The sequence below is a fragment of the Peromyscus maniculatus genome, chromosome 10 (assembly GCF_049852395.1).
Source record: "Peromyscus maniculatus bairdii isolate BWxNUB_F1_BW_parent chromosome 10, HU_Pman_BW_mat_3.1, whole genome shotgun sequence".
Taxonomy (NCBI): domain Eukaryota; kingdom Metazoa; phylum Chordata; class Mammalia; order Rodentia; family Cricetidae; genus Peromyscus; species Peromyscus maniculatus.
In genome coordinates, this window is record NC_134861.1 from 15,524,588 (window position 1) to 15,551,145 (window position 26,558).

The 26,558-nt window shown below is 42.2% G+C and overlaps 1 long non-coding RNA gene across 1 annotated transcript in view; it reads left to right on the forward strand.

The window, feature by feature from the left end:
* The first annotated feature begins 675 nt into the window (after positions 1-675).
* LOC121832696 (uncharacterized) overlaps positions 676-26,558 on the forward strand; it is a 62,754-nt gene continuing 36,871 nt past the window's right edge. The window contains exon 1 of the long non-coding RNA XR_013042797.1: positions 676-802. This is a non-coding gene — a long non-coding RNA (uncharacterized LOC121832696). The remainder of the gene's footprint in view (positions 803-26,558) is intronic.

Here is a 26,558-nt window from a genome sequence, read left to right on the forward strand (position 1 = left end):
TGTGGTAAGGCCGTAGATCCAGATATGGCCCTCTGCCACAGCCCAGGTTCAGACATCACCATGATCCTGGTTGAGAGTATAGTCCATCCAGATTAGCATGGCCCCAGCGGCAGCACAGTTCTTTGATACCAACATGGACTCAGGTGTCTGACCAGACCCCAGTCATCCACATGGCCTTCAGTGGTTACTGCAACCATGGATATCAACACAGACCCTGGCTGCTGCAGGACCATGGACCTAGACATGTCCCCCCAGCAACAGCCCAAGCCCAGATGTCATCATGTCTCCAGGTGGCAGCACAGACCACTCAGATCAGCATGGCCCCAGCAGCAGCATAGCCCTCAGACACCAAAATGACCACAGGCGGTGGCCTAGACCCCAGGCATCCCCATGGCCCTTGGTGGCAACATGGGTCATGGATGTCAATACAGATTCTGGCTGCAGTAGGACCATGGACCCAGGCTTGGCCCTAGGTAGCAGCCCAGGCCTGGATGTTACCCTGTTCTTGGGTGGCAAGCAGGCTGCCACTATCGGCCCATTCCTCACAGCCCTTACTTCTTCAGATCTGACTCTTACCACAGCAGACAAACAGTTGTGCTTCTCTTTCCCCCCTGTTTCTCCACTATGTGCTTGTTCATCATAATGGGACCCACCCGCCTAGCAACACAAGACATCAGGCAAGCCTGTGGATGCCTTCAGCCAGCCCAGACTGTGATGACCCAGGCTGGACCATCGGTGTCTTCTACCTGCGGGAGCAGTGTGGCACCAGGAGGGGCTGTGGATGCCTTCAGCCAGCCCAGATGTGAGCACAGCTTTTATGTTGTTGAGACTTCTATTCATGTTTTTATTTTCTGTGCTTCCACTATAAATGGCTGCTCAAAGAGCTCTAGGGCTGGCTGGCTGGATGCTCAGGAGGGCATACTTCGGGTTTTCCCATTATGAGAATTTTATCATCAAAATAAATAGAATGTGGAATTAAAGAAAAAAAAAGAACTCTAGGGATTGTCTATCCTGGAATTCCAAACTTCTAGTCTCCTCTCACAAACCAGCTCTGAAGGTCTAAGAGTAATGAATGGGTGGGTTTATTACAGTGACAATCCCACTCCTCTTATTAATTTCATGTATTGGTTACTTCTCTCATGGATGTAAAAATCCCTGACAGAAGCAAACCCCAGAAAGTTGTATCTGGGTTTTAGTTTTTGGCCATCATCATAAAGACATGGTGGAGTTCACGGTGGCAGGAGTGTGTGTGTCAGAGGGTTACATTTTATTGGATCAGGAAACAGTAGGGCTAGAAATAGCAAACAGGACTGGAAGCAAGAATAGGGCTACCATGGGGCTTGGAAGTAACATGGGAAGCTTTACCCCTAGTGGCCTACCTCTACCATCTAGGTCTATCCCTTGAAAGTACCACAACCTATCAACAGAGTCATTAGCTGGGCAACACATGATCAAATACATATTCTAGTGGGAGATATTTCATCATCAAACTACTACATCTCCAATTAGCTGATGACAAATGCCAGTGCTGGGGTCTCACTTAGAAACTTACACTTTTTTTTAAAATCATTTTTTGTTAGATTTACTTACATTCTCAGCTCCAGAGTCATTCGGTCCCCATTCTGGAGACAAGCTAATGACAGCAGGAATGTAGTGTGGGGGTTCTTAATTGGAACCCATGCTACCATATAGTGACATTTACAAAGATTTTTCTATAAAGTAGAAGGCAAGGGTGCCCTGCCTGCCAGTGGCCTCGTTAAGGTGCCAAAGATAATTACCAGACAGAGCAGTGCTGATTTAATTGATTCTACCACATTTGGTTTAAAGACAAAGGCCAATGTAGGGAAGGAGCAGTCAAGCAGAAACTGCCTTTCCTGCCCAGAAAGTGATCACACTGTTATAGAAATATGTCAGTGGGGGGTCAAGCAAACTCCTTAAAATGTCTTGGTAACATATACTAAGACCGAGTTGGTGTGGGTTCCCGTCTTCCATGGGTCTAATATTCAGGCATAGGCTGGAGAGATAGAACAGAGGCGCCTCAGGCTTCTGAAGCAGAGGACCAGATCTTGCCACAAAAGTGGGAAGTTGGAGGGCTTGGGAATGATCTGGCAAAGGTGGTGGCCTGAGAGGAATTCCTAGAATGAGTTGGAGGAAATTAGAGAGAGATAATTCCTCACAGAGCAGGTGAAGTACATATTTTACCCCTCCAATGAAGAAACATTGAACAAAATAAAACCCAAGTACCCAGATTCTCACATATACAAAACTTGTTGCCACACCTCCTTAACACAATGGGTAAGCTGTCCTCACTCCCCCCCCCCCCCAGGACTTCATAGTCATGATTCACACCCAAGGTCATAGATATCTGGAATGTGTCTAGGGAGAGGGAGGAGTCTGAAGCCATGAGGCCTTGGGAAGCCATGAGCTGTGGTGTCAGGATGCTAGTTGGGGTTATGGGGAAGTCTCCATTCACCCCATGTCCCACCTGACCCACTGCAGGCCCATTCTAGAGGGAGCTTTGCTTTTCTGCTCTTGCCTTTCAGATCAGAAACCAGATTATAGCTGCCTCACACAGAAGCAAGACTCCCTTCCTTTGCGTGCATACCACACATCTAGGTCTGGGGTTTGGATAGGTATGAGAAAGAGGGACACATCCTACTAAGGCTTGTCTTAGTGACCTGGAGATATGTGACATGTGCACACAGGTGACCAGGACAGTAGAAATGGATTGTCTTACAGTTCTGGATTCTGGAAGTCTGGGCCTGAGGTGTCAGCAGGGCAGCTTTCTTCTGAAGTGTTTTTCCTTAGCTTGCAGACAGCCACTGCTCCCTGAGTCTTTTCATGATCTCTCTTCATGCTTTGGGGCCGATTATCCTTTGTTATAAGAACACCAGTCAGAATGCATTAGCACTTTCAAGGCCTCAACAAGTCAATTCCCTTATTACCGTTCCCTTCTCAAAATACAGTCACACTCTGATTTTGGAAATTAGGACTTCCACACTAGTAGGTGTTAGAGATATCTGTGTGTGGGGTGATGAAGTGGACACAGTGAAGAGTGAAAGGCATTTGCACCCTCCCTAACACTGAGCGGCTTCACTTTAGTAGTGGGATGACAGAACTGCCTTCATGATGATGGAGCAGGACAGAACACTAATGAAGAGATCTACCCTTGGGCTCAAGAGAGCAGGGTCATTCCTCCTTGTAATGGTGACAAGACTCTCCTTGACAACACTTTGTCAGTCTATCCTGGGTCCTTGCTGATTGAACTTGACCTTGGACTTCATTCTATGTTCTGGTGGAATCCAATTTTATCTTGAGTCTCACTGTATCAGTTTAGCAAAAAGCCTCTATCCTTAGTGTCTGACCATGCTGAGTATATTAGCATTCTGACCTGCCCTCCAGCGAGAATGCTGTTACATTTGTCTAATGAGAATCCTCTTTACTCCTCAGGTTTCCTCTAAATAGCTTTCTAGCCACTGACCCTGGATTGTTTATAAATTTCCACTTGACCTTAAGTCAGAGTTGAGCTCAGAATTTCATGTAGAACTGAGTTTTAGACCTTTCTCTCCCCCTAAATAAAGCAACTTTTAAAATTCACAAGGCCAATCTGTCTTGTCCTCTACAAGAATCTGGTGAAATTCTGTCTCACCTTGGTCAGGAAGGGGGTCATCAAGAAAACAAACAACAAACGTTAGGATGGAGAGTGGGGAAAAGGAGCCCGAGGTGGGAATGCAGATCAGTGCTGTGGCAACCAGGAAAGCAGCTCCTCAAAAGACTGTTAGGACTCCCAGTGATCCAGCTGTTCCCTCTCTGGATGCAGCTGCTTACAGCGCCTCACTGCAAATCTCCCCACCTGTCTCAGTTCTAACTGAGACAGCATTGATTTCTTTTCTCTCAGCCCCCAACCAATACAGCTCTGAAAGCCCTCCATTGCTGAGCCAGCCTGTTTTCCTGACCTCTGACTCCAGAAGTAAGGCTTTCTCTCCTTCTCTTTTCCATTTCCCTCCTCCCAGCATCTACCAAGATGCTACTACATGATGCTATCAAGATTACTACAGCTTGCCTCCTCTGTTCTCTGTCTCTGTCTCTTTCTGTCTCTGTCTCTCTCTCCTGAGTCCATGTTTTAACTTGCAGAAGAGACTCTATGTTCTTGACACAGCATTCCTGATTCAGTAGACCTGGAGCAGAGCAGTGAATCTGCATTTTTAAAAAACAGGTTCTGATTAGGGGAACATACTTGGAAGACCTAGACAACCAAGGAGGAGAATACTGAAGACACTTCAACACTGACAACATAATAGTTTCTGCCTAAAAGACTAAAAGGAGAGAAGTCGGTTGAAATTTTACTTAGTGTATTAGTTTACAAAAATACACAGAGTGTTTATGAGAAGATGGTTGTAATTGGACACCTTTGTGTTTTTTTCCATATATATATATATATATATATATATATATATATATATATATATATATTCTGCTACATTTTCAAACTTCAACCATGACTTCAGTATGACTCTAGGTAGCATACTGGATTAGATTCAGGACTTGGTGGATTCGAGGCAAGGGCCATGGTAGATGTTTCAGATTTTGGCTGATGTTAGAGTTCTGTGGGAATTTCCTGAGGGACTCCAGGGTCTTGTATCCTGTTGTGATATTTTGTTTGCGCTCTAACAAATAAAGCTTGCCTAGAGATCAGAGTGCAGAGCTAGCCACTAGAGGCCAGGCAGTGGTGGCACACACCTTTGATCCTAGTACTTGGGAGACTCATGCCTTTAATCCCAGCCTTTGGGAGGAGGAAACAGGAAATAATATGGCTGGGCAGAGAGAGGAAGTGATAAGGCAGGGTGGAGACAGGAACTCAACCCCTTTTGGTCTGGGGATTCGGTAGAGATAAGAAGTCTTTCTTTTTTTTTTGGTTTTTTGAGACAGGGTTTCTCTGCGTAGCTTTGCGCCTTTCCTGGGACTCACTTGGTAGCCCAGGCTGGCCTCGAACTCACAGAGATCCTCCTGGCTCTGCCTCCCGAGTGCTGGGATTAAAGGCGTGCGCCACCACCGCCTGGCGATAAGAAGTCTTTCTAGTGGCTGGCTGCTCTGCTTCTCTGATCTTTCAGCTTTCACCCTGATATCTGACTTTGGGTTTTTATTAAGACCAATTACAATTTTCTGCTACAGTGTCCCAGTAAAAGTAATTGGACAGAGACACCTGGATAGTGGCAGAAACAGGAATAGCTTATTAGAAAACATACACTTTGAAGCTGGAGAAAGTTTAGAAGCTCAGTTGCAGCGATGTATAAAGGATAGGGACTTTGATGCCACATTCTGTGTTGTTTGGCTCTTTTGCATGGTGGTGTTTTCTGGGGGCCTGGGTGAGTCCTGGCAACAGCTTCCTTGTGTGCTAATTTTGCAGCCCTTATATAAAGTCTTGCCCACTCTGCCCTTCTCCCTGATTCCTCACCTCTCTGCTAGTGGCTACCCTTAGGAACTACAGGCCAATGTTTAGGACCATCATGGTCTCCATTAGGAATGGGCCTGTAGTCTGGGCTGGATGTTCCTCCAGAACATTCAGGGCCATTCTGTTTTCCACACCGTATCTTATTTTAAGCCCTAAGCAGTGAGGAGCCATCAGTAAAGTGTTTTCCTGGGGACCTAGTTTGACATTCATGCTGGCTCACATCCATTAGCAACTGCTCAGGCCTCTCTCTCTCTCTCTCTCTCTCTCTCTCTCTCTCTCTCTCTCTCTCTCTCTCTCTCTCTCTCTGTAAAAGTTAGATCAGGGAACTAGTGGAGCCAGTCCAGAGACTGGGTGAAGTGTGTTCTCAGTCTCTCAGCTTCTTTAAAGGTGTGATAATGAAGCTTGAAGCTTTTTAGTCTAGTATACTCTTATTTACTGAATGGAGGGTCTCAGCCTTCAGTGGGGTGCGTATTGCAAGAACAGGAGGGGTCAGTCTCTTTTTGATGTCCATAGTCATCTTCTGATTACCAACTTGAAAGGACCCTTACTTTCTTTTTTCCCCTTTATTGAAAATAATTTTTGCTAACAATATATCCTGATTATGATTTCCCCTCCTCCTACTCCTCCCAGTTCCTCCCGATGTCACCTCCCATCAATTTCTATTCTCTCTCATTAGAAAATAAACAGGCTTCTAAAAGATAATTGTGGTTATATTGTGTCCCTCAATATATTGTGGACCCTAATAAACTTTTCTGGGGCCAGAGAACAGAACAACCACTAGATAGACATAGAGGCCAGAAAAAGGTGGCACACACACCTTTAATCCTAACATTCCAGAGGCAGAGATCTATCTGGATCTCTGTGAGTTCAAAGCCACACTGGAAACTGCCAGGCATGGTGACACACACAAGCCTTTAATCTCAGGAAGTGATAGCAGGAAGCAGAAAGGACCAGGAACTAGAGTCCTGTTAAGCTTTTAGGCTTTTAGCAGCAGTTTAGCTGAGATCCATTCGGATGAGGATGCAGAGGCTTCCAGTTTGAGGAAACAAGATCAGCTGAGGAATTGGCGAGTTGAGGTTAGCTGTGACTGGTTCTGTTTCTCTGGTCTTTCAGTGTTTATTCCAATACCTGCCTCTGGGTTTGTTTTTATTAATAAGACTGAATAAGATTCGTGCTACAGATAATGATAAAATATAATAAGATAAAACAAGAATTACCACACTGGAGTTAGACAAGATAAACAGAAGGGAAAGAGCCCAAGAGAAGGCACAAGAATTAGAGACCCAGTCCCATAAAAATACTAAACTGGAAATATATATTATACAGAGGACCTGGTGCAGACCCATGCAAGTCCTGTGCATACTGCTTCAGTCTTTGTGAGTTCATATGAGCTTTGACCAGGCTGATTTAGAGGGCCTTATTTTCTTGATGTCTTCTTTCCTCTCTTGCTCTTACACTTTGTCTGCCTTCTCCTCCACAGGGTTCCCTGATGGGAGGGATTTGATAGAGTCATCCTGTTTAGGGATGGGCTGAATGATCTAAGGTCTTTCATTTCTTGCTCAATGTCAAGCTGTAGGTCTCTGTATTTGTTCCCATGTGCTGCAGGAGGAAACTTCTCTGATGATGGCTGAGAAAGGCACTGATCTATGAGTACAGTAGAATGTCATTAGGAGTCATTTTATTGCTACTTTTTATTTGTTGCTTGTTTGTTTAGAACAATAATATTTGGTTTTATCTTAGGTCCCTGGGCTATCTAGTTTTCGGTTCTTGGTCACCCAAGCAGTGTCAAATATGAGTTCCATCTTGTGGAGTAGGCATTAAATTAAGTCAGATATTGGTTGGTTATTCCCACAAGCTCTGAGCCACGATTGCCATAGTGTATCCTGCAGGTAGGACACCATTGTAGATCAAAGGTTTGTGGATGGGTTGTTGTTTCTCTTTAGGTAGCGAGCAGAGTACCTTCCTGTACCAAAGAGATGCTAGATTGTAAGGGTGAAGGCTCTCTATAGGCACCAGTTCAACCTTGCCATGTTCAAGAGTTGCATTGCCCAAACAGTTCCCTCAAGTTCTCATCCCCTCATCCCTCCACCCCTACCCAGGAGATCTCTTCTATTTTCCTTTCCCAGGGAAATCCATGCATCCCTCTTTGGGCTCTCTTTAGTGCAGGAGGCAGTTTGCAGGAGGATAGAGGGCTAGTGAAAAACCTAGTGCCAGGGAAACTCCCAGGAATCCATAAGGATAACCCCAGCTAAGATCACTAGCAATAGTGGAGAGGTGCCTGGACTGACAATCTACTGTAATCTGATTGGTGACTGTCCTAATTGTCATCACAGAGCCTTTATCCCGTAACTGATGGAAGCAGATACAGAGATCCACAGGCAAACACTGGGCAAAGCTCTGGGAGTCCTCTAGAAGAAAGGGAGGAGGGTTTGTATGAGCCAGGGAGTTCATGATGGAGGAACCCACAGAGACAGCTGATCTGAGCTTGTGAGAGCACATGGACTCTGGACCAACAGTTAGGGAGCCTGCATGGGACTGACCTAGGCCCTCTGCTTGTGTGTGACAGTTGTGTAGTTTGGTCTGTTTGTAAGGCTCTTATCAGTGAGATCAAGACCTGTCCCTGGTACTTAGCTGTTTTGGAGGAACTCTTTTCCATTCTGGATTACCTTGTCAAGCCTTTATGTGGGGGAGAGGAGCTCAGTCTTACCTGAAGTTGGTGTATCATGCTATGTTTAAGCCTGTAGGAGGCCTGCCCCTTTCTAAATGGAGACAGAGGAGGAGTGGGTGGATGAGGAGGGGGTAGATGGGAGTGAGGGGGAAGGTAGAGGAGGAGAGGAGGGAGAGGAAACTGTGGTTGGTTGTAAAATAAAGGAAAAAATGTTAATCATTAATGAGAGAGAGAGAGAGAGAGAGAGAGAGAGAGAGAGAGAGAGAGAGAGAGAGAGGAGAGAGAGAGTTGCATTGGTGTTTTCAGCAAGTGGGGGAAATGACCCTTTCTCATCAAGAGAGTATATAAATTGTGGGGGCACACGCCCACATTTTCCCCCAGGGTACTCTTGAGCAAGGAGAAATGAGGACTACATAGATAGAAATATAGAGAAGAGAGACAGTTTGAAACGTAGGATAGCTTCGGGAGGATCTGGGTCAAAACCCACCAGCCCCTTCTGTCTCTATGAAAGGGTCTTTAAAGGAATACCAAGGGGTGGAGCAAAAGACCTTCTCCCAGCACAGCCAAATGCAGATGATCCCAGACACCTGGTAACCATGCACATGGTCAAGCCATCTCCTAATGCAGCCCTGCTGTATAAGGCAAGCTGAGATCTCACTAGGAAACCTTTGTGGGCTCCCACAATAAACAAAATAAAAAAACCCCAACCCACTTGAGCAAAAGATTTGTTTATTATTATTTATCAAAAGTTATTATTAATTATTAATAATAAATCATTCAAGAAGGAAAGAATGGGTCATGATGCCTGGGAGGCACCTTTGACTTCAGCATGGGGAGGTCCCAGACTGACTATTGGAGAGGGCATCCCTCCACTTATCTACCTTTCAAGAAGCAGGAAAATTCTAAGTCTGTGTTTGATTATCAATTTGGAAGGGAATTCACCACATACAGGGTTTTCTTAGCTCCATCTCAGATAGTTTTCTCAAGACTTTAATTGAGTCACAGAGTACTCAACATATTGTCAGGAATTTATTAATTATTTTTTAAGGCATTTTATACAAGAGTACTTTATTTTTATTGAAAACATATTTTTTTCACACAATATATTCCGACTATGGTTTCCCTTCCCTCAGCCCCCCCCAAAAATCTCTGCTACTTCCCCACCCACTCAAATCCACACTCTTTCATTAGAATACAAATAAACATATAAAAATATATAATAAAATAAAATAAAGTAAAAACAAAGCAGAATAGGACAGAACAAGCAAACACACACCAAAAAAGAGCTGAAGAAAAAGTGCAATAAACACATTCAGATATACACACACACACACACACACACACACACACACACACACCAAAACAAAACCAGAAACCACAATATGTAAGCAAAAAAAAAAAATCTGTAAGATTGAAAAAAAAAAAAAAGCCCAGACAAAGCATTGTGAGACAAAGAAATGTCATTGAGTTTCTTTTGTGTTGGCCATCTACTCCTGGGCCAGGGGCCACCTGCCCCTAAGTGTGGTTTGTATACCCAGTGCAATTCTGTTGGAGAAAAGTAATTTTTCCTTTGAGAGTAGTTTTCAGTTGGTTAGGGGTGGGGCCTCATATCCACTTCCCGTTGCGGTGCTGGGACCTCATCTGGCTTAGACCTGTGCAGGCCCTGCGCGTGCTTCTACAGTCTCTGTGAGATCAGTCCTGTTGTGTCTCGAAGGCCTTGCTTCCTTGGTGTCTTTCATCCCCCTCCCTCTGCCACCCCAAAGTTCTCTGAGCTGTGAGGGGAAGATTTGATGGAGACATCCAGTTTAGGGCTTAGTGTTCCAAGGAATCTGACTCTCTGCACTTTGTGTTGACGGGAATTTAAAACAGAACTTTTAGTTCTTTACTGCGACAGTAGAGCTCTTTGTTACCCATGTAATGGGACCAAGACAATCACCCGTGAGTGTGTGAGCATCTGTGAGGGGATATATGCATTTCAGGGTGGATATGTTGATTGGGAAGGGTGTTGAGGTAAGAATATGTGCTTGTGAAATAACTTTTGTGTAATTTGTGTGAGTGTATGATAGTGTCTACCCAGAGCATGCAATCACACCCACTTTGAGGAGGTAGAGGCTGTGCGTGGAACTGGAGCCTTTTGCTATCATCAGAGACCTGGGCCTGTATTGGGCCTATATTTTCAGAGTGAGTAGATGAGTGAGAGGAATCCCTGCCTCTTGCTTCTAGTTGCCCTACGATGACCTACCCTTCTTCCCTTTCCTCCTTCCTTCTTTCCTTCCTCCTTACTTGATGCCTTCCTTTATTTCCCCTGTCTAGCCATTCCTCCCCCTCTTTCCCTCTGTTCCCAACAGAACTTAAGATCAGATGGTCAAACCTAATGGGAAGGAAAAGATAGATATGTGGTTGTTTCATTGAGTTTTTATTGCTGTTTATTATTTGTATGCAATAATGGATTACATTGTAACATTTTTGCATATGCATATAACATTTATTGATTGTAGTCATTCTCTTTATTAGTGTGCTTAAGATTGGTAGGCTCTGTTCATGTCAGGCAACCTACTGCACAGGTGGTGCTGATGGCCTTTGCTGACAAATATGAACCAATAGACTTCATGTCTGCAGGAATAATAGGGCTGCCTTTGGAAGCTGCTGGCACTGGCATAGTTGCTTAGTTACAAGTAGCTGAGGGAGTCAGCTTCACCAGGGGTGTCTGGAGTTGTGGGACAGGGCACAGATTTTTCCTAGCTTCCTGTCTTGGAGCAGGGAGGTCCTGCCACGTGGTGGCTTTTCTCATCACTCTTCATTTGTCCTCAGTGCTAGGAACACTTGAACTATACTTAGAATTAAAAAAAAATTGTTATTTACTTAAATGAAAATCTATGTGTCCTGTGTTCTCATTTGCTAAATCTGACATTTCTGCCTTGAGGTATCAGCTGTCTAGCATGTCATGTGATGCCCTGTGAAAGTCGCATGGCTGTTCCCTTTGCTTTGGATGTTTAGACTTTAAGGAGTAATGAATCCTACTTGTTCTCTCTGTAGCTAAGTGAACCTCTTTCCTACCATGGAAGCTGTAAGGATGAGATGTTGTAGTTAGGCAGCAGCTTCAGTAACAGGATAAGCTGAGTCTGAGGCAAGAGTCCATTGCCAAAGGGTTATTGTTTGCAATATAAATTTATTCCTTTTGCAATTTAATGGGACTAAGTTAAGGCACAGATGGTCATGATACCTGTTCAGATAGTTTCTCTATAGTGGAAGATTTAAATGAAGTAATTGCATGGTCCTTTGCTCTGAGTTCATCTAACTAACTCTTCAGTGGACTATAGGGAGGTCAAGGGTTATAATGCATTGTAGTAAGAGGATGGTTCTATGTTTCTATTCTGCTTTATAGACCTTGAGTACACACCGAGAATGTTGTCATGTACCTATGAACAACTATGACCAGCACAGGAAGATATTTCCAATAGTGGCTCTCATATCCTGTTTAATTGGACTTAAGGCCTGCTCAATAAGAGAGAAATCATGCCTGGTACTGGAAACCTAGCCACTTTCCTGGGGCTGGTGAGGTCATGGACCTTGGAGGAGAACCAGCTACCACAACTTTTCTACATCAGTATAATTTTTAACTGCATACTAAATACTTACCCTTATACCCACAGACAAGAATAGCTTCATTGAAGAAACTTCTCTTTGCAACAGAGGGAGACCCTTACAGAAAACCACAGGTTGTCAAAATTCAGAGAAAAACTGATAGTGGGGTGCCCAGCCCCAGTGGATACGTCTGTAACACAACTCTTGCACCTAAGGCTCAGGTGCGAACATCATGGAAGTGGGGATGTACTTATTATAAGACTCAGACCAGGAAATCTGCTGAGATACTCTTTCCTGGGAATGACCCATGATAGTTCAATGATACGGTTGCATAGATAAGACTTGAACATGGAAATCATCAATAAACATCCTAACATTGAAGGAGGAAACCTCAGGAGCAGGGCCTCCCATCCCTAGACAAAGAACCACAGGCAACTACGGAATGCTCAGAGCAGGAGAATAAGTGTCCCTGGGGATGAGTCTCATAACTGATTATCCAGTACCAAGGGGTCAGCCCTGAAATCATATGTATCCAAGCAACAGTAAAAAACACACACATATATATATATATATATATATATATATATATATATATATATGGTGTGTGTGTGTGTGTATGTGTGTATAACCATAATGATTAAGGAAAAAGAGGCCATGAATTTGAGAAGGAAGGGGTGGGGATAACATGAGAGGAAGGGAAGGGAGGAAATGATGCAATTGTAATGTAATTTTTAAAAAAATACGAAAAGAAAATGTCATCTCTGGGCACCTGTCTTAGCTGCTTTTCCAATTGCTATGATAAAATACTCTGACAAATTAAAGAAGGAAGCGTTAATTGTGACCCCTCTTGGCTCAGACTTAAAAAAAAAATCATCCATCCCTCAGTTAAAAGGCACAAAGAATTACTACTTTTTCTTTCCTGGTTGTAGAAAGAAGTGGAAATTTTCATAGGAACGCCTTGAAATTTGCTTCAGTGTTCAGTTCTGCTGTCTAGAAGTCTGAAGCATTCCTACTGTGAGGTACATGAATTGGCATCCGCAGGCTGGTTCCTACATAGATGGCAATCTCCTAGCTGTTCCAACCCTGAGTCAATGCAGATGCAGAGATCTTGGCACCCTAGTCTTATGTGATAGTGTGAAATTGTCCCAAACATATAACCAGCTGTTTCAGATTATTCTGTGAATTGCAGTAATTTTGGTAATTAGGACAAAATACTCTAATTTTTTTTCTTGGCAAAACATTTTAATGGCTGATACCCTCTGACCTTGAAGGAAAGCTCTTTGTCCCATCAGCAGATAACTCAGAAGGTGATTAATTAAGCCCAATTAATACAGTCATTTCTACAATAGCGACTTGGACAGCTCATTAATGAAAATGTTGAAAAGACAGAGCAATTTTTCCTTCCTGTTTCCCCCTCAAAATTGAAAACAGAGTGTGGTAGAGGCTCTCTACTGCCCTGGTTTTCAGTGATATAAATGTGAGGATACAGTGCAATCCATTCTGGTCCTACGCTTGAGACTAGAATTCTCTGTGAGGTTCCTACATGCAGCCAGACCCGTTTGTGGAGTGAGGCTTTTGAATTTAATGTCATCGAAAAGCAAAGAGCCCTGTCAACATCTTGAATCTTTTATTCTCATCTCACTATTTAGCTTTGATGAACCCCTATTTCAAACAGCAGGATTTATCTTGTTAAAGTCCTGTGTTTTCTGTTCTCTCCTTCCAGTGACCTTCCAGGAGTCTTTGAACTTCCAAAAGAAGTTCATGTTTTGTCCATGTTTTTAAGAGCTACACACACACACACACACACAAATCTATATACACCATATTCAGAGGCATGCATGTGTTTTGTGAACTTTTGTGTATTTGTTTTTCTGTTGCTGGGGATAGACACAGGATCCTGTACATGCTAAGGGTGTCCTACTGAGGGGTTCTGTTCTGTGGACCTGATGATACTGAGCACACCATGACCTTCCTGTCTAGTACCAGTATTTAGACCAACTGTCCTTCAATTGTAGCTCTGTCTTGTCCTTGGTAAATGAGAGAAAAACATGTACAACTGTAGCTGTGATAAAAAGATGTAAATTGAATTATTTGTATGCCAGAGAAGGCTTCAGCGATGGAGTTTCTAAATTCAGATTTCTCAAGATAAATTAAAGCCAATGGATGTGGACCTGATAAGAGCATCTTGATTCGAATTCAGTCATCAAGTACCTAATTTCTAGACGTTTATTTGCACATTGCTAATGGAATGCTATTTGGAAAGGCAGAAGGTAGAACTGAATTTATTTCCTTTGAAGTAAAAACTCCTCCTTTGGGATTTCAGGTAGACCAATTTATTATCACAATAGCTGACCATCCCCACGTGTGAAGGGCAGAGCAATTTCAATAATTTTACTCCAGGGTCTTTGATTTATAGTTTCATTTTTTTCTGACTCAGGGAAGTCGTACCTTCATGTATTCATGCTGACATTTGGTAATAATTCCAGTGCCATCCTGCTGAGTATTTACAGCTCCTAGAATGTCCCAGGAGCCACAGGGGCCACCCTCTCACCAGACACATTTATACATCCAACTTTGAGTTGTAGCACACACTTACAAGAGGAAAAATGAGCCATCCCTAAGGAAGATGAGCACAGAATGGTCCACAAGGAAAGATTTTGCATATATTGAAATCCATTGCATTGTATTTGAGAGTGCCAGACAGAAGGTTATGTGATAGAGATTCTTTTTAAAAAGTCATTTCATGAAACGGTATTCATGAAGTGGTTTCTTCAGGTTGTTCAGCTAAGATCCTGGCCCAGAATTAATATAACAAGCAGTAGTAATTTTTACTGTTTTTGAGATATTTGGCAGATATTATAACACATTTTCATAAGACCTCTATAAAGTAGATATTATCCCAATTTCATTAAATGAGTAAATGAGGTTGGCATGCATTACATAGCATTCAAAAAGTTAAAATTAATTCATTTATTGGAAGATATTCATATTAAGGTCTGTCTCACCTCAAGACTATATGCTGTCCTCATCTCTGTGTCAGCCCTCTTTAGAAGTATCATCTCTCTTGGAATTAGGTAATGAAGTGAAAGTGAATGAGAGAATTCATCGAGTTCATAATACCTAAAAAGAGCACGGTGTGAAGCTATGAATGTCTCAAGGCCAGTCTGTAAGAGCTAAAACTGTATGACATTTTAGAGTTTAATCACCTTCTCCTCTGCACTTTGCCCTGATACTGTAACTTCAAGTTCTAGGTCAGTATTCTAATCTCATCCAGCCAGGTCATCCTGAGCAGCAGAGTGCATTGTTGACAAATGGGAAGACTAAGCCCACCGACAGGGTCTTGTTTTTGTTACCAAGAGACAAAGGGACCCCGTGTGTGTGTGTGTGTGTGTGTGTGTGTGTGTGTGTGTGTGTGTGTGTGTGTGTGAGAGAGAGAGAGAGAGAGAGAGAGAGAGAGAGAGAGAGAGAGAGAGAGGGAGAGAGAGAGAGAGAGAGATTCTCAGTTTCATAGATAAAGTAATTTTAAAATGGATTCAAGGGAACTAGAAAACAAGTTTATTGGATTTTGACAAAAAAAAAAAATAGCGCAGGGCAACTGTAAATCTAGGTAGCTACCAAGAAGAGGAGGATGCTTCTTTCTCCTTTCTTTTCATTTCTTTCTCCTTTCACATAGTATTTCAAATTTTAAGGAGGACAATTTCAGAATGTACCCTTTCTTAAAATTTGTGTGTTATCAAGGAAACAGGATGTAGGGGCCAAAGCTGATTAGGAAGGGGAAAGGCCCACCCTCAATGAGTTCTGAGCTGGATCATTATCTGACTAGCTACCTAACATTTTTACTGGGTGTTTGAATGTCTTTGGGGATCATAACAAGTTATCAGTCCACCTCCTGAATCTTTGATGTCTGTGACACACTGCAAAATTGGTATCTTATAGGGCCTCCTATTAAGGTGATTGATTAGACCAGATTGCTAATCAAAAGGACATATCACACTTGCTCTGGGGAGATTTCTCTAGAGATACTTTCATGCTTATCTAGTGTGTTTTAAAAACGTTCTTAATTGAAATAGAATTATAACACTTTTCCCCCAACTCCCTCCAGCCCCTCTATGCTACTCTCCCTTGAATACCTCCCATGTTCTCCTTCAAGTTTCTAGCATCTTTATTATTATTATTATTACACACACACACATGCACAAATATATATAAAATACAACCTGCTGAGTCCATTTTTATTGTTTGTATATATATGGTTTAGAGGCTGACTGCTTTGCACTGGACAACCAATAAGGGGACTCATTCCTGGGAGAAGTTAATTCTTCTCTCATCAGTTCTTAATTGCCTGTAGTTCTTTTGTCTAGGAAGTCTTGTATGAAACAGTCTCTCCAGTGTATTTTTACATTACTGAAACCTTAAGTTTCCTGTTGTAAACTTAGTAGAGCTAAAACATAAACTGAGATACAAAAGCATGCAGTATATTCCAAAAGAAAGTGAAAGGAACTAGGAGAACCACCTATGAGAATTCAGGTCAATAAGGAATGACTCAAAGCTTTGTTCCTTATCTTCATTATTTAGATGTCTCCCCTCGAGTGTGTTTTCATCCTTCACTTTAATAGTTCCCAGTATCCTCTACCTTACTATTTGAGTCTAGAGGACAGATCTAGGTCCAGCATTTCTAGGTTCTTATGCTTTATCCTATGAAGTTACACATAGTTAGTTACAGGAAAAAAGGTAGTTATTAAGGAGAAATACAGACAGACATTATCTGTGGTTATTAATCACACAGATGGGAAGAGAAAGACCACTGACTCAAAACATGGCCAAATTAATTAAACTAAGCAATTAATAAAAGCAAGCTTTAAAAAATTTGTTTACACGGGCTGTCTCCCCTTAAAAGCAGGGTTCAAGAGATCAACATTGGACATGGTTAAGATAAGGGCTTTCATAGTCCAGGAGTAGGAGGTTTCCAAAGGGGATTTGTCAAGCAAATAGTGGGGGTTATAGAGGCAGAACATAAGCATAACAAGTTGGTCATAATAACCTTGTGAAACAAAGACATGGTTGCAAGGTGATCATAACAAGGTAGTCATAACAGCAGGTGGTCAAAACAGCAGGTGGTCATAATAACCTTTTGAAACAAAGGCATGGATGCTGTTTTCTGGAACAGGCAACACAGACCATTTGTAGTTAAGGTTACAGGTGAGGTATAGCCTAATCTTTGAGAAACAAAGGTTTAATCAGGAATGAGCCTGTAGTTTGCCTTTACTGTAAGATGGCTTTCAAGCTTAAGATGGAGGCAGGCTGTTTTTACCATTTCCCACTTGTCTTATGTCCCTGTCAAATCCTTGATAGGGATTATCACTCTTTCTCCAGGGGTAAACAAAATTTGTAATGCATTATAAGATGCATGGCCTGATTATATATCTGTTTGGTTAGCAACAGATTTTTTAAGGCCATATAATCTTGGTATGCCAATAGGATTGTAAATAGTCATTTTGTCCCCTTTGCCAGGGAGTTTCCTTTTGATTTAACATTCTGGCCTTCTGTTGATGATAAGGGACAATGCATTCTCTTCTGTAACTGCTTATCAGTTGAAATTAGGATGTGGTGGTCAGGGCTCAGAAATCATGGAATGTTAGTTAAAGGCCAGGAGGGGATTAGGGCAATGGGCTATTCATCAGAAGCATCTGATTTGCTGACTCAGCTGAAGAGACAGAGTGCAATCACATTGACTTGACTGGTTTACAGTTTACAGTTGGTCAGTTTTCTGCAAATTCAGGACTTTCCAGCTTTATAGGACTACCTGGAACTGGCGTGGTGTAGATTGCCTTTGGGGCAATTTGTAGTCTGCAGCCAATTTCCTCATGGTATCTACTAGCCAATAGAACTCTGTCAAGACAGATATAGACTAAGTACAGAAGTTAGGGTTAAGGACTTAAAGGATATTTAATGGAGCTTCCCCTCATGAACAGGATAGAGGCAGGGAAGCTTAGGCTGTTGACAGGAGTCCTAAGCTGGAGTCCATTTGACCTGTGAGAGGTGGATCTAAGTTTTTATGACTTTTTCAACTCCATGAAACTTATGTTATCATTATAATCTGTATTGAAATCAATATTGTAGAAAAAGCAGCCAATAGGGATCTATAATACAGCTCAGTAGAGTCATGCCTTCAAGTCACAGCAGGAGCTGTCACTTTGGATTAAAAAGTACAGACCTTTTTTTTCTGTCTATGGGGCTGGATATATAGATTGGACAGAGATATTTTTAGTATGATGAGAAGCATCTTTTTTTTTTTCAAAATTTCCTTTATTTTTTTGCTTTCAATACATCCTGACTGCATTTTCTCCTCCCTCCACTCCTTCAAGTCCCTGCCCTCCTCAATTCCCCTCCCTGCTAGATCCAGTCCTCCTCCATTTCCCATCGGAAAAGAGCAGGCCTCCCAGGGATCAACTAAACACCACATAACAAGATACAATAAGACTAGGCACAAATCTCATATTAAGGTTGGACAAAGCAACCCAGTAGGAGGAAAAGGGTCCCAAGAGCAGGTGAAAGAATCAGAAACACCCCAGCTCCCACTGTCCCACAAAAACACCAGGCTAACAGCCATAACATATAAGCAGAGGAACTAGCACAGATGCATGTAGGCTCTGTGATTACCTCTTCAGTCTCTGTGAGCCCCTTTGAGTTCTGCTTAGTTGATTCTGTAAGCCTTTGTTCTCCTGGTGTTTCAACCCCTCTGGCTCCTGTAATTCTTCTTCTCCCTTTTCTGCTGGGTTCCCTGAGCTCCAAGGTGAGGAACTCAATAGAGATTTCCAATGTGGGCCCTCTCTCCACCTAATGTTTGGCTACAGTTCTCTGTATCTGCTCTTATCAGCTGCAGGTGGAAGTCTCTCTGATGACAATTGGGTTCTGATGATAGTCTATGAGAACAACAGAATGTTATTAGCAATCATTTTATTAAATAATTTTATTGGTTTTTTTCCCCCTGTATCCTAGGTCTCTGGGCTACACAGTCTCCAGCTCCCAGTGATCCAGGCAGTGTCAGGCATGGGCTCCCTCTTTTGGCTTGGGCCTCAAATTAGAGCACTTATTGGTTGGCCACTCCCAGAAGTTCTGCACCTCCATTGCCCCAGCACATCTTGTAGATTGCATAGACTGTAGGCTGGAGGCTTTGTGGCTGGGTTAGAGTCCCAGTCCCACCATTGGAAGCCTTGCCTGGTTACAGAGGATGGCTGGCTCAGGCTCTGAATCTTCCATGACTAGGCGTCCTTGCTAGTTTCACCCTTGTAGAACCCTGGGAATTTCTAGGGTGCTAGGTTTCCACATCGTCCCTCTCAATACCCTCCAATTCCAATCATTTCTCCCCATATTCTCTCCCTCCATTCTTCCTCCACCTGATCCCTTGGCTGTTCCCTTTCCATCCCATCCCCCAGTCTACCCACAAACTATTCTATTTCCCTTTCTCAAAGAGATCCATGCATCCCCCATAGCTCCCTCCTTGTTACTGAGCCTCTCTAGGTCTGTGGATTGCAGCATGATTATCATTTACTTAACAGATAATATCCACCTGTAAGTGAGTACATACATATTTGTCTTTCTGGGTCTGGGTTACCTCACTGAGGATGATTTTTTTTCCTAGTTCCATCCATTTGTCTCCAAATTTCATGATGTCAATTTAAAAAAAGAGCTGAATAGTACTACACTGTATAAATGTACCACATTTTCTTTTTAATTTTTTTCAGTTAATCTTGCCATAGCCATTTTGCTCAAGTGACATGTTGTTGTCCAAATTGTAATAATATGTTGTTTTTCTCAGTTTATAGTTTTAACTACTGAAGATTTTTTTTCCCATGTTTGTTTCCAAAGTACGCATCCATTACATAGATGGGCTATTCACCTTTGGTCTACTAAAAGTGTAACTTTTGAGAATAAATTTGTTTCTCCATTACATTACAATACACTATATTTTGCTCCCTGAGTAATAAGATAATCTCATTTCTGTGGGGTTTGCAGCATTTAAATTCTCATGACAATATAGACTGTTTATTTCTGTCTCTTTTAAATAATTTTTTATTGATTCTTAGGGAATTTGACATCATGCAGCCCAATTTTACTCATTTTCCAGTTCTGCTGTATGTGCCCTTCACCCTTGTGGTGGTCTTCACTGAAGGAAAACTAAAAGAGAAATAATAAAAATAAAAAATAAAAATAAATAAAATACAAATAATAATACTACAAGCAAACAGAGAAACAAAGCAACCCCAAAGCCCATTTCACGCCTCTGTCTTTCTTGCCTTGCCATTGTTTCTTAATTTGCCTTGGTGGCAGTGGGAGCTGGGGCATATCATGCAGCTTCACTTGCAAATGTTCACTGCAATGAGTTGTTGGTCAAGATAAAGGCCTCTGGCTTCTGGTACACCACTAATACTGAACCCTCGCCCAAACTCTTCTCAGATGTCCTGCTGTTGCCCCGAGTTATGAAGACCCTGCAGCTATGGTTCTGTAGGACCAGTCCCTTCACATGCTCCAGCAGGTTGAAGATGGGGTAGATGTTGAGGAGTGCCAGCTCAAAGTCCTGGATGTGTGCCTGGGTGGTAGCTGAGTTGGTCTGACCAGGCTGCCAGAACCACCCCACTCAGAGGGTGGGGCCAGCTCTCTGTGTGCGAATGGTGAGGGATGGAGCCAGCTTTCCCAAGGTGGGGCATGTAGTTCTCCTATTAGGGTCAGGGCCAGGTCTACTGTGCCAGGGTTATTCAGTTCATTAACTCAGGCCCAGTGAGGGGCAGGACCAGCTCAGCACATCCCTTGTACTTCAATGCGTTTCAACACATGGTTGCACGGGCCCCTGTGGTAATATGGACAATGGACATCAATGTGGGGGCCCACAGAGGCTCTCTAGCAAGGCCTAACTCAAGGTCAGAAAGTCTGAACTTGCTTTACCCAGCAGGGCTGCATAATGGAATGATTTGGCTAAAGGCATGATTACCAGGTGTTTTGAAGGGTCTGCACTTGGTTGTACGTTGTGTTTTGATCCTGAAAGTGGGAGGTCTTTTGCCTCTCCCCTTGCTAGTATATAAAAAGCTCATTAGAAATAAACTCGAGGCTGCTGGGTATTGACCCAGGGACCTCCTGAAGCTGTCTTGTGTTTTTGTCTTTTTCTCCATCTATATTTCTATCTAGCATTTCTTAATTCCTCACTCCTCCCCACAAGAACCCATCAACAGGTTGGGAACTCCAACACTGAACCCCGACACATCAACACAGACCCCAACTGTGGCAAGACCACAAACCAGACATGGCCATCAGCAACAGATTGGGCTCAGATGTCACCATGGACCCGGGTGGCAGCCAGGCCTCTCAGATCAGCAGGCAGCCCAGACCCTAATAGGAACCATGGACCTCAACACAGACTTTGGCTGTGGTATGGCTACAGCTAAGGTTTGGAAGTCAACAATGGCTCTGGGTAGCAGCTCAGGCCACCCCCATCTGTATGGCTCTGGTGGCAGCATGACCTTTAGGCACCAACATTGCCTCAGGTGTCAGCCCAGACTCAGTCATTTTCATAACCTTCAGAGGTAACAGGAGCCACTGGCATCAATGCAGGTCCTGGCTATGGTAGGGCCATGGACCCAGACATGGTCCTTAGCAGCAATTCGGGTCTGGTTGACACCATAGCCATGGGTGGCAGTGCAGGCCACTCAGATTGGCATAGCCCCCAGTCACAGCATTTCCCTCAGTTCCCAACACGGCTACAGGTGGCTGCCTAGAACCCAGGCATCCATGTGGCCTTTGGTGGCAACATGGACCATGGATATCAACACAGACTCCAGCTAAGTAGACCACAGACCAGATATTGTCTATGGCAGCAGCCTAGGCCTGGATATCACCATAGCCTTGGGTGGCAGTGCAGGCTACCATGATCAGCATCACCCAGGCTATAGGTGATACAATGAGGTCACATGTAGCAACTCAGACCCCGGGAATCCCCACAGCCCTCAGTGGTTGACAGGAACCATGGAGATCAACACAGACTGTGGCCGTGGCCGGGCTACAGACCCAGACATAGCCCTAGGGAGCAGCCCAGGACCAGATGCCACTATAGCCTTGGGTGGCAATCAGGCTTCTGACATCAGCCTGTTCCTCATCACCTTTGCCTCCCTAGATCTGCCTCTCTTCAGTATGATCCACTCTACCTCCCTCTCTTTCTCCTATCCCACCCTATCTTTGCTCACCATGATGACATGCAACCATCATTGTTGTCATTGGATTGTGTGTGTGTTCATGTGTGCTTCTCTTCTTTTATTTTACTGGTGTGAGATTATTTCCTGTGTTTTCATGAGTATAGTTAATCCTCTTGGGTTAAAGTTTTCCTTTTAGTACGTTCTGTAGGGCTGGGATTGTGGATAGATATTGTTTAAATTTGACTTTATCATGGAATATCTTGTTTTCTCCATCTATTGCAATTGAAAGTTTTTCTGGGTATAGTAATCTGGGTTGGCATCTGTGGTCTCTTAGAGTTTGCAGGACATCTGTCCAGAACCTTCTGGCTTTTATGGTCTCCATTGGGAAGTCAGGTGTAATTCTAATAGGTCTGCCTTTATATGTTACTTGCTCTTTTTCCCTTGAAACTTTTAATATTCTTACTTTGTTCTGTATATTTAGTGTTTTGATTATTATGTGGTTACTGGACATTCTTTTGTAGTTTTATCTATTTGGTGTTCTGTATGCTTCTTGTACCTTTATAGGCATTTCTTTCTTTTGGTCAGGAAAATTTTCTTCTATGATTTTGTTGAAAACATTTTCTGGGATTTTGAGCTGGGTTTCTTCTCCTTTTTCTATTCCTATTATTCTTAGGTTTGGTCTTTTCATTGTGTCTCAGAGTTCCTTGATGTTTTATGTGAGGAATATTTTAGATTTAGTATTTTCTTTGACTGATTAAACCATTTCTTTTATCATATCTTCAATGTCTGAGATTCTCTTTTTCATCACATATATTTTGTTGATGATACTTGTGTCTGTTGCTCCTATTTGTTTACCTAGATTTTCTATTTTCAGAATTCCCTCAAGTTGTGTTTTCTTTATTGTTTTCATTTTCATTTTCAAGTTTTGAACAGTTTTATTTGTTTCTTCCAACTGTCTCTCCTTTATTCCCAGGCTTTCTTTAAGGAATTTATTCTTTTCCCTCAATTGTTTGTTTGTCTTTTCTGTGGGAGCCTTGCTCCCATATTTTATGACAGGCTGGCTCCCATATTTTATGACTCCCATATTTTATGACAGGCTGGCTCCCATATTTTATGACAGGGAACTCTTGAGGAGAGAGGGATAAGAGATATTAGACAGAAAGATATAGAAGGGGAGAGGAAACAGGTAGAAACACAGAATAGCCTCAAGAGGACCTGGATCATTATTCACCAGACCCTCCTGTCTCTTCTAAAGGGCTATTTATAGGACTGCCAAGGGGTGGAGCAAAAGACTTCCCCTTAGCTCAGCCAAGTGTAGACCCTTCCAATCACCTGGTAACCATACATGTGGTCAAGCTATCCTCTAATGCAGCCTGCTGGGTGAAGCAAGCTCAGATCTCAGTAGGAAACCTTTGTGGGCCTCCACACTTTTCTTCAATTTCTTGGGAGGAATTTATTCATTTCCTCTTTAAATACTTTAAAGTTGGTTTTAAGGTCTTTTTCTTGTGCTTCAGCTATGTTGGAATATTCATAGCCTGCTTTGGGAGGGTAGGTGGGTTATGGTGGTGACCTGTTTGTTGCCTTGGCTATTGTTGATTGTGTTCTTATTCTGTTGTCTAGACATCTGGGGTTGGCGTGATTATAGGTCTAGGTGCTGATTTCTGGGTTTGTCTTTGTTGGATGTGTATTTTGTTCCTTGTTTCTGTTTTCGTTCTGGTCTTCTGATTGCTATGGCCTGTGGTTGAGCAGGGGGTCTCTACCCAAGTTGGGATATAGGATATGGTGACATGGAGGTGGGGGGAAGATTTGGGATAGCATGGGGGGGTGCACTAAAAGAGTGGAAAGGACCATGGATGGGGTCCCTACCTGGATTTCTTGTGACCATTGTGGTCTCTGGTAGAGCAGGGAGTCTTTATCTGAGTTGGTGACTGGGATATAGCAATTGATGAGAAGTATCTTCAAGTCTATATTTAGAAGACAACCAGAGGAAATTTAAAATCTTGTGCTGTGACTGATAAGAGTAATCTGTGCTTTACTTCAATGATTAATGTTAAAACTTTGAATTTTTGAAATCTTAATATAACAATAGTATAGTCACTTGTATTTATGTATCTTAAGTCATCTTTTTATATCTTCATAATTTATTTAGATTTTTATATCCTCAAATGTTTATAATTTAAATTATTTTTAGACTCTTATAATTTATATAAACCTTGAACTTTTTTATTCCAATTATTTACCATTAGTCATACATAAGTAGTTGATTACTGAGAGCACTCTTTGCAAAGCAGTTTTCTTTAAATAGTACAAGTTACATTTGAAACCTTTTTATCCTTTAATATGAAGCCCTTTATTAAGATAAACCTGTCTTTGAGTTTTCTTATTCAGCAGGTGACCTAATAGCTTTAGAAAAGTAAGGCCTGGTTTTTATATATGAAATGCATTGATGAGGAAGCTGCTGCGAAACTGATAAAGCTGCAGTTAGCTATCAACACCATCAGTAATCTGAGGATAAATTATGGTATGAAGCATAACTAAGTGGCCTCTGTATCGATTAAAATGATACAGAGACTTACCAGCTATCTGGATGATTACCCTAGTATCTTAGGATTTCTGTTGCTGTAAAGTTGACCTCGGCAACTCCTATAAAGGAAAACACTTCACTGGGGCTGGCTCACAGTTTCAGAGGTTGAATCCATTATCTTCATGATGGAACATGGCGTTTTGCAAGCAGATATGGTGCTAGGAAAGAAACTGGGAGTTCTACATCTCGATCCACAGGAAACAAGAAGTGAACTGTATACCTCACTGCGTGTAGCTTGAGGAAAGGAGATCTCAAAGTCTGCCCTCACAGCGACAAACTTCCTCTAACAAGGCCACACCCACTCCAACAAAGCCACACCTCTTAATAATGCTACTCCCTTTGGGGGCTATTTTCTTTGAAACCACCACACCTAGGTTCTTGTGGTGGTCCCAGTGGTTTCACAGAGGACAGAGGTCTTCAGTACAGCATTACATTTTTAGCTGCTGCACAGAACAGCATCAGCCTTTAGCTTGCCAGACCCAGATGAACTGAGAGACTTTCCCGTGGAGAAGAAACCTGGGAAAACTGGCCTCACTTTGATGAGACAGAGTATGGCAGTTAACCCAACAATATCCATAGTTTGAGTAAAGCCCTAGTGGCAGGCAAAGCAAAGGACAGTTTTGCCTAGTGGTTAGTGTGTTATTACAATCCAGATGGTTTTGTTGGTGTCCCATTGTCTTTTTTGGAGATCTTAGGGTTGGTTGCCTCTAGGATTTGACATTTCTGTCTATTACATGAAGCTTTCTCCATTACACATTTTAAAATCCATATTCAGCAGATCTCTGAAGAGTTTTGAAGGTCATTTATTAAGTATACCTGAGCTAAATAAACTTTACTTGCTTTTAGTTACTTGTTTTAGGTTTAGCCTTGAAAACATATACAGGAGGCTAAATAAAGCTTGTCTCCATAAATGAATTATATTTGCAGGGAATTTGATCATTTATAAGGTGACTACTAATCTGTATGTCTTAATTATCTTTAACAGTTTACAAAAATTAGTATCTTTTATGAGACTAGGATTTTATAGTTTTATCCCTGTTAAATTTAGTTTTAAAATTTACAATTCTTGAATTGAAGCTCTTTTAGTACAAATCATAAATGTAGTCGACAGGGAGACTGGCAATTTTCCTTTCATAGTGCCCCATTGCAGAATATCACCATTTCTAGTATGAGTCAGTTTATCAAAATATCTAAAACTTAACAAAGTTAGCAAAGAAAAGGAAACCAGACATACATTTTTAAGTCAGTCTCTGTTAGCCTGAATAGACCTTAGGTAAGGAGAGGCATTTTATAGGCTCTTTGTCAGACTGCTTAGGACATTGTCTTGGTGCATCATAAGATAGGAATATCAGCTGGCAATTATTCTGGGTGTTTGGGATTCCAGCGTAGCCTTGGGCCTTTAAGTTTTGGGTTGACTTATTTCTTTTAACAAGAACAGTTAGGGGGGTTACAAAACAAGGTTAGTATATTTGGAAGCTTTCCCAGAACTATGGAGTCGGATGGATTAGGTCTTTGTTTTTATTTTGGCTGGTGGTGCTGTCTGTGTGCTGAGTTTTACAGCCTGAATGGTAAGATTACCTATGTAGCTTTCTAATTATTAACACATGTGCTATAAGTTTTAAGTCAGCTTTTATTACAGATTCTACAGATTTTTAACCATATTCAATAAATTTATAAATCTAGAGATATAGAAAGCCCAAATAAGTCTTACAAACCTTGGAGCATGGTTTGTATCTTAGAAAAAGTTTTAGGCAGTTAAATGAAACCAGTAGTTTAATTTTTTTTTAGCTGTGCTGCCTAGCTCATTTTTATTTTTCCTGTCATAAAGTCAGGTGGCTCCCCTGACACAAGACAGAAACTTTCCAACTCCAGAGCCAGCTTTTCAATACAGTAGAATAGCACAAAATAATATTTCAACATTATCCATACCCAGAAGATGTTTGAATCCCTCCTAGATTGAATCCAGTGACCAGAAAGAAAATTTGAAGCTTGGCTAACATGTGGCTGCAGCAAGCAGCAGCATGGGATTTGTGCCTGGGCAGGGAGGAGTGCCACCCAGGGTGGCATGCTGGGGAGAGGCATGCC